The sequence below is a fragment of the Myotis brandtii genome, unplaced genomic scaffold (genome assembly GCF_000412655.1).
Source record: "Myotis brandtii unplaced genomic scaffold, ASM41265v1 scaffold97, whole genome shotgun sequence".
Lineage (NCBI taxonomy): Eukaryota > Metazoa > Chordata > Mammalia > Chiroptera > Vespertilionidae > Myotis > Myotis brandtii.
In genome coordinates this window covers 363,873-370,703 of record NW_005372020.1, presented here as the reverse complement: position 1 = coordinate 370,703, position 6,831 = coordinate 363,873, and the positions used below count along the sequence as shown (strand labels likewise).

The following is a 6,831-nucleotide window of genomic DNA, read 5'->3' as shown; positions in this document are numbered from 1 at the left end:
CCATCATCACCATCACCATCATCCCCATGACAGCACCATCATCACCATCACCATCACCATCATCACCATCATCACCATCACCATCATCCCCATGACAGCACCATCATCACCATCACCATCACCATCATCACCATCATCACCATCACCATCATCCCCATGACAGCACCATCATCACCATCACCATCACCATCATCACCATCATCACCATCACCATCATCCCCATGACAGCACCATCATCACCATCACCATCACCATCATCACCATCATCACCATCACCATCATCACCATGACAGCACCATCATCACCATCACCATCACCATCACCATCATCATCACCATCACTATCTGGCATCTCCTGTATCATCCCTAGTAGAAGCCGTTAGAACTATTCCACTTGCCACACTCCCCTGATGGGTCCAATAAAACTTATTATTAATTCTTACTTAACACAGTGCAGCATTTAGCCAGATTCTAGCTCTGCGTTCCAATTCCTTCAGCCTCAGAGAAATGACAAAGCTCCCGTCTTTATCTCCGCCTGGGAGTGCAGCCAAGGCATGTCCTCTGGGCTGAGAGCGAAGGGAGGCCAGCAGTCCTCGATTCTTTGTTAATTTCTAAGGCAGAACTGTGTGGGCACTTCTTCAAGGACTATGTGCACCTCGGGGAGAGAGAAAGAGGGAGGATGAGAGAGAGAGAGAAGAGGGAAGAGGGGGAGGAGGAGGAAGGAGAGGAGGTCGAGTAGGAGGAGGTCTGGGGGGGAAGGTCCCAGGTACAGATAACTGTGGCTTCAAAGGTTGTGGGGGGGACAGGAGAGGTGGCACTTGGGGTTGTCAAGGACCATGGTGGCCGGAGTTCAGGGAGTGGAGGAAGAGCAGGAGGGAAACCGGTTTGGACCCCGGCCAGTGTGGCTCAGTGGTTGAGCGTCAACCTATGAACCAGGAGGTGATGGTTCAATTCCCCATCAGGGCACAGGCCTGGGTTGCAGGCTCCATCCCCAGTAGGGGATGTACAGGAGGCAGCTGATCCATGATTCTCTCTCATCATTGATGTTTCTATCTCTCTCTCCCTCTCCCTTCCTCTCTGAAACAAATAACAATGCATTCATTAAAAGAAAGAGAGAGAGAGAGAGAGAGAGAGAGAAAGAGAGAGAGAGAGAGGAAGGAAGGAAGGCAGGCCCAGGCCCGTCCCTCCGGACCGTCCCAGGACTCGGCCCATCAGCGTGATGGGTTTCTACGGCCCATGACTCAGCAGCTGTGTTCACGCTGCCTCCCTGCTCAGCCTGCACCCTTTTCTCCGGGCCTGAGATTATGAAACAGGCCAGGAACGGATGCTGCTGTTGCTATGGCGATTTATATTTGCACCGTTTTAATAACCTCGCCCGACGCAGGCGATCAGACGCGCCGGGGCACCTCCCCGTCACTGAGCTCCAATCCATACGTGACGGCGTGCGATGCCGTGGGTGCCGAGGCGTGAAGAAATGAAAAGCAAATAGAAGTAAGTCATCGGGAGCCGGAAAGCCACCCCTATTTGAGGGGGGAGCAGAGGCACATCAAGGGTGGCCTTGAGGGTGGGAAGTCGTGGTTCTCACGGACGACGTTGCCCGAGAAATACCCTCGAGGCCCTTGTTTCTCTCGTCCAAAGGAAAAACCCCAAGGCTGGCGAATGAAGAAGACAGAACGGGGCGAGTCCTCACCGCCGCCGCCATCTAATACCCGACCGCTGGACTGTGAGTATCATCAGCTCTTGAGCGAAGTGTGGTGTTTAAAGGGATCATGGCTACGGGCTGAGTTTGTTTCCAAAGTATTTACAGTGCGTTAAGCTAGAAAGCGTGACAGTTCTGAAAACATAGGATCAAATCCTGTGTGTCTTTCTTTTTTAAAGTCGATTTTAGAGACAGAGGAAGGTGGGAGGGGAGAGATGGGGAGAGGGAGAGAGAGAGAGAGAGAGAGAGAGAGAGAGAGAGAGAGAGACATTAATGATGAGAGAGAATCGTGGACCGGCTGCCTCCTGCACTCCCCCCACTGGGGATGGAGCCCACAACCTGGGCCTGTGCCCTTGACCGGGAATCGAACCCTGACCTCCTGGCTCCTAGGTGGACGCTTGCTCAACCACTGAGTCGCGCTGACAGGGCTGGATTCCATGTTCCTACAAGAACGAACTGGCTCACAATCGCTTCAGATGCCCGTGTCTGCATGTGGCCTGATCCCTCCGTGAAAGGGCCCTGGCAGGGGCACACCGTGTCCCATTTCACAAAACGCCGGAGGGAACCTCGCCCCGAGCCGGGCGATGCAGAATCATCTCCCACGGCTGCCCTACTTTCCCTTCCTCACAGCAGACAAAGCCGCTCCTCTCCATCGTGAGTCAAGCTGTTCCGAGGACGCGGGGTTCAGGGAGGTCGCTGTTCTCAGAGGGTGCCCGTCGGTGTATTTTATCTTCCTTTGATAAAGGCTCGGAGGGATCAAAGGCATTACACGCCGACTTCCGTGTTATTCATGTGCCAGAAGCCCCGCTTTTCACAGGGATCAGACACGTGCTGTAAGCTGGTGCGTGTGTGTGTGCGTGTGTGCCTGTGTGTGTGTGTGTGCGCGCGTGTGTGTGTGTGTGTGCGTGTGCGTGTGTGTGTGCGTGTGTGTCGTGTGTGCGTGTGCGTGTGTGTGTGCGTGTGTGTGTGCGTGTGTGCGTGTGCTGACCGGCACCACGTGAGGGATTCCCCACTGGGAGGAAGGACGGGCCTGGTTCTCCTGAAAACCACAGGAGCAGGAGCAGGTGCTCGGGGGGAAGAACCATCGTCCAGGGGGGCACAGACATGGGATGTCGGAGGGAGCGCCGATGGATGTGTGGGAGGCAACCAGTCGATGTGTCTCTCACACGTCAATGTTTCTCTCTCCGATTGGTGGCCTCCCGCACGTCCGTGCCCCAACCAGGCCCGGGGATGGAAGCCGCCACGGAGGTGCGTGCCCGTGACCTGGAATCGAACCTGAGACTCTTTGGTGCGTGGACCGACGCTCTAGCCACTGAGCACACCGGCCAGGGCCCTGCAAGGAGAAGTTGGTGCTACATTTTCTTTCTTTCTTTTCTTAATATTGATTTCAGAGAGGAAGGGAGAGGGAGAGAGAAGGAAACATCCATGATGAGAGAGAATCATGGATCGGCGGCCTCCTGCACGCCCCCTACTGGAGATCGAGCCCGCACCCCGGGCCTGTGCCCTGAGCAGGAATGGAACCCTGACCTCCTGGTTCATAGGTGGATGCTCAGCCCCTGAGTCTCGCCGGCCGGGCTGGGCTGCATTTGCACACGGAGCCCCAGACCCCAGCTCGAGGGACGGGTAACGGAGACGGAGTGTTTTCAGTCCGACTTCAGCCCCGTGATCAGGGCCGGCCCTGGGCAGCTGCCAGGCGCCGCGGCCAAGTGCGCGGCTCTCCTGCTCCTGAAGGGCTGTCTGTCCCTCCTCTGCCATCGGGAGGCGGTGCCAGGGCTCACGCTCCGTGTCCTCGCGGGAGGGACTCTCTGTGCCGGGAACGCGCTGTTCTTTTGGGGACGCGGCTTGGAGCACCTGCTCCTCGCCTCCTGCGAGTAAAGAGGCGGCGAGAGAGACATCTTTCTTCATCAGAAGAGGGAGGATGGAGGGGAGCCTCTGCCACTGGGAGGGAAACGCGATTGGCTACTTAACAATCAAAATTAAAAAGCTGTTAATGTCCCCCCGCCGCCGCCGCCCCCCAAGAGAAATGCCGGGGGAAATGCCGCCCTTGAACGCCTGGCATCGCTTCGAAGGCGGTTCCTGGCACCTTCGAGGACCGAGCCCGCCCGCGTGGCGCGAGGCCACCTTATCGAGCTGGTGCCACGCTGCCAAGTGGATGATTAATTGCCTCCCAGGAGGTGATGGGCACGGATGCAGGATGCAGGTGAGCAACGCTGAGAACAAATTAATTATGCAGGTTTGGCGTTGGCTGGACTGCCAGGCGGCGCCGGGGGAGGGGAGGGGAGGGGGGCGCGGATCCTTGGGCCCTGAAACAATAAACAACATGTTTTGAAGCCGCTTGGAAATCACACACACACAGCACATCGCCCCGTGGCCCAACGGCGGCCTCGGGACCTGGGACGTCCGGAGACCCCACCTCCTCGATTCCACACTCATATCCGAGCAGGATCGTCCGCCAGCATTTACGGAGGGAGAGCCGCCCGCCGAGGGACGGGTCCTCTGGGCGGTAAACCCCCGGAGAACAAAGACAGCCCGGGAGAGGCGAGGAAGGCGGACACACACCGCGTGGCCTGTGACGGCGGGAACCCCTCGTGGAGCTGCCCCGCGGGGTCACGGGAACCGCCTGGACGTCCTCCGAGCGGGCGTGGGCTCCCCACCTTCTCACTTAAAAAAATACATATTTTTATTGACTTTATAGAGAGAGCAAAGGAGAGGGAGAGAGAGAGAGACCTCCATGAGCCTGAGACTTAGGTGGGCTGCCTCCTGCGCGCCCCCTGCTGGCGATCGAGCCGGCGACCACTTGGTTCAGGGACTGATGCTCAACCATTGAGCCACCCGAGCCGGGCAGCGCTGCTTTTCTTAGGGACGCGGCTGTTGTCCCTGATGCTGTGTTAACCACATTCCCAGGGGGTGTCCCTCCCGCAGGAATGAAGGGCGAGCCCGTGGCTCACTCAGGCTCCTGGATGGGGGTCTGGGGGGGGCCGGGGGCGCTGGGAGAACGGGGAGCAATGCCACCCTTCCCCGAGGGGCAGAGCTGGGAGGGCATTTCCTGGTCTCAGCCGGGAGTTTTCCTCTCCGAGGCCTCCTGTCCCCGGGAGGGAGCCACACCCACGTGGGAAAACACCCCCAAACATCCCCTTAGCAGCAGCACCTGGGACCCCCCCCCAAACTCGGCCTTTGTGTCTAAGCCGTGTTTACGCCTCCTTGCTGTTGGTGGGGGGGAGGTAGGGGGGTTCCAGGCTTTGAGCGGAAGGGCCGCGCATAAATTTGAACATTTTTAATCACCGCACAGAACCTGCTGATTTAAGGCTAAAATTATAAATTCCTAGAGACGGTGTGAAGTCTGTCAGATTCCAGGGCAGCCGCTGCGACAAGCGGGAGTTCTCCACGTGCGGCGGCTGCCATGGCAACCGCTCCATCCCCGCGCGGAGGGGAGGAGGGGAGGAGGGGGGACGGCGCGGCACCTGTCCACGGTCCCGGCGGACACACTCTGACAAGCCGGTTCCTGTGACATTGTATTGATTTCGCCCAGAAGGAACCCAGGGGCTGATGGGGGTGCCGCTCCCACGAACACGTGGGGAAACCAAAACCCCAAGCAACGCCGATGGGAAGAAATGACAGCAGGCCCCGCCACTAGGTCCCCTGATGGCACGTGAGGCCCCGCCCCGCCCTTGGTTAAGCCCCGCCCCTTGGTTAAGCCCCGCCCCTTTTCATGCTCCCTGCAGAGTTGCCCCTGGTTTATGGGGGCGTCTGCATTTTGGATGAAGGTTGTGCACACTCGGGACTCGCCTCCCCGCCCCCCACCCACGTGGAGGCATCATTTTTTCTTCTTTTTTAAAAAAATATATTTGCATTGATTTCAGAGAGGAAGGGAGAGGGAGAGGGAGAAAGAAACATCAATGATGAGAGAACCTTGGATTGGCTGCCTCCTGCCCGCTCCCTACCAGGGATGGAGCCCGCAACCCGGGCCTGTGCCCTGACCGGGAATCGAACTGTGGCCTCCTGGTTCCTAGGTCGATGCTCAGCCACTGAGCCCCGCCGCCGGGCTGGAGGCATCATTTTTTTTTTTTTTAAGAAAACTCATCGTTGGGGAACGAAACTGGGTCACATCTGGGCTTGAAAATATCCCGAGTGACGCGTGCCCCCACCTGGCAGTCTTTCATTTCCTCACTTACCCGCGGCCGCCGGACCCCTTTCGGAAGGTTCTGGGCTAAGGGACAGACTCTTACATTCAAGTGAAAGAGAAGCGGGACCTGGAGCCGGTGGCCGCCAGGCCCTGGCCAGTTAGCTCAGTGGCTAGAGCACCCACACGGGTTCGATTCCCGGTCAAGGGCACGTACCTCGGTTGCAGGTTCGATCCCCGGCCCCGGTGGGGGCACGTGCGGGAGGCAACCAGTCGATGTGTCTCTCTCACATCCTCCCACGGATCGTGAAAGGAGCCCCGTGAAGGAAAAGGCCTCCCCTGGACCCGGTGGACACAATGGAAAACCGTGGTGGCCGCGGTGGGCGGGCGCTTGTCCTCATCATTTGAGAGGCAGACACGAAGGTTGTTTTTTGTTGTTTTTTTTTTGTTTTAATTACAGTTTTCAACCCCGGAGAGAACCCTTCAGCGTCACCAAACTTCGAAAGACGGCGCCGTGCACCCGGCGGGAATGTAAAGCAGCCTCGAATGTCAGCGGCAATTTAAAAGTGAAATTAAAAAATGATTAAAAAGCTGGAAGCACGTGCGTGTACATCGCACCGTTTACGAGTCACCGGCATTTGCATTCCGCGCGGAGAGGGAGTCTCGGGCGGTCCGAGGCGGCGACGGGCGGGCTTTGCAGGGAGGGAACGGGGTGTGCTACCCGTGACTTATTAAAACAATGAGATGCACGTTGAATAAAACATGCGGACAGCGCCGAGGTCGGAAGCCCGGGGCTCCAGAAACGGTGGCTGCAAGCGTGTCCCATCCTGCCTCCCACCTGGAACGTGTCCTTAGCAGCCAGGTGAGCCGGGCCGCCGGCTTGGCTCAGGGATTGAGCGTCGACCTAGGAACCAGGAGGTCAGGGTTCGATTCCCGGTCAGGGCACAGGCCCGGGTTGCGGGCTCGATCCCCAGTGGGGGAGTTGCAGGGGGCAGCCGATCCGTGGTTCTCTC

The 6,831-nt window shown here is 58.1% G+C and overlaps 1 long non-coding RNA gene across 2 annotated transcripts; it reads left to right on the top strand.

Annotated features, from left to right (window-relative positions):
• Window positions 1–1,279: 1,279 nt before the first annotated feature.
• On the top strand, window positions 1,280–6,443 carry LOC102262070. Of its 2 annotated transcripts, XR_314714.2 has the most exons (6): window positions 1,280–1,490; window positions 1,638–1,722; window positions 2,089–2,352; window positions 2,921–3,043; window positions 3,718–3,898; window positions 6,279–6,443. It is a non-coding gene; the product is annotated as an uncharacterized LOC102262070 (long non-coding RNA). The 2 variants fall into 2 exon arrangements; XR_001360624.1 differs by lacking the exon at window positions 2,089–2,352 and having other exon boundaries at window positions 1,286–1,490.
• The last annotated feature ends 388 nt before the right edge of the window (window positions 6,444–6,831 follow it).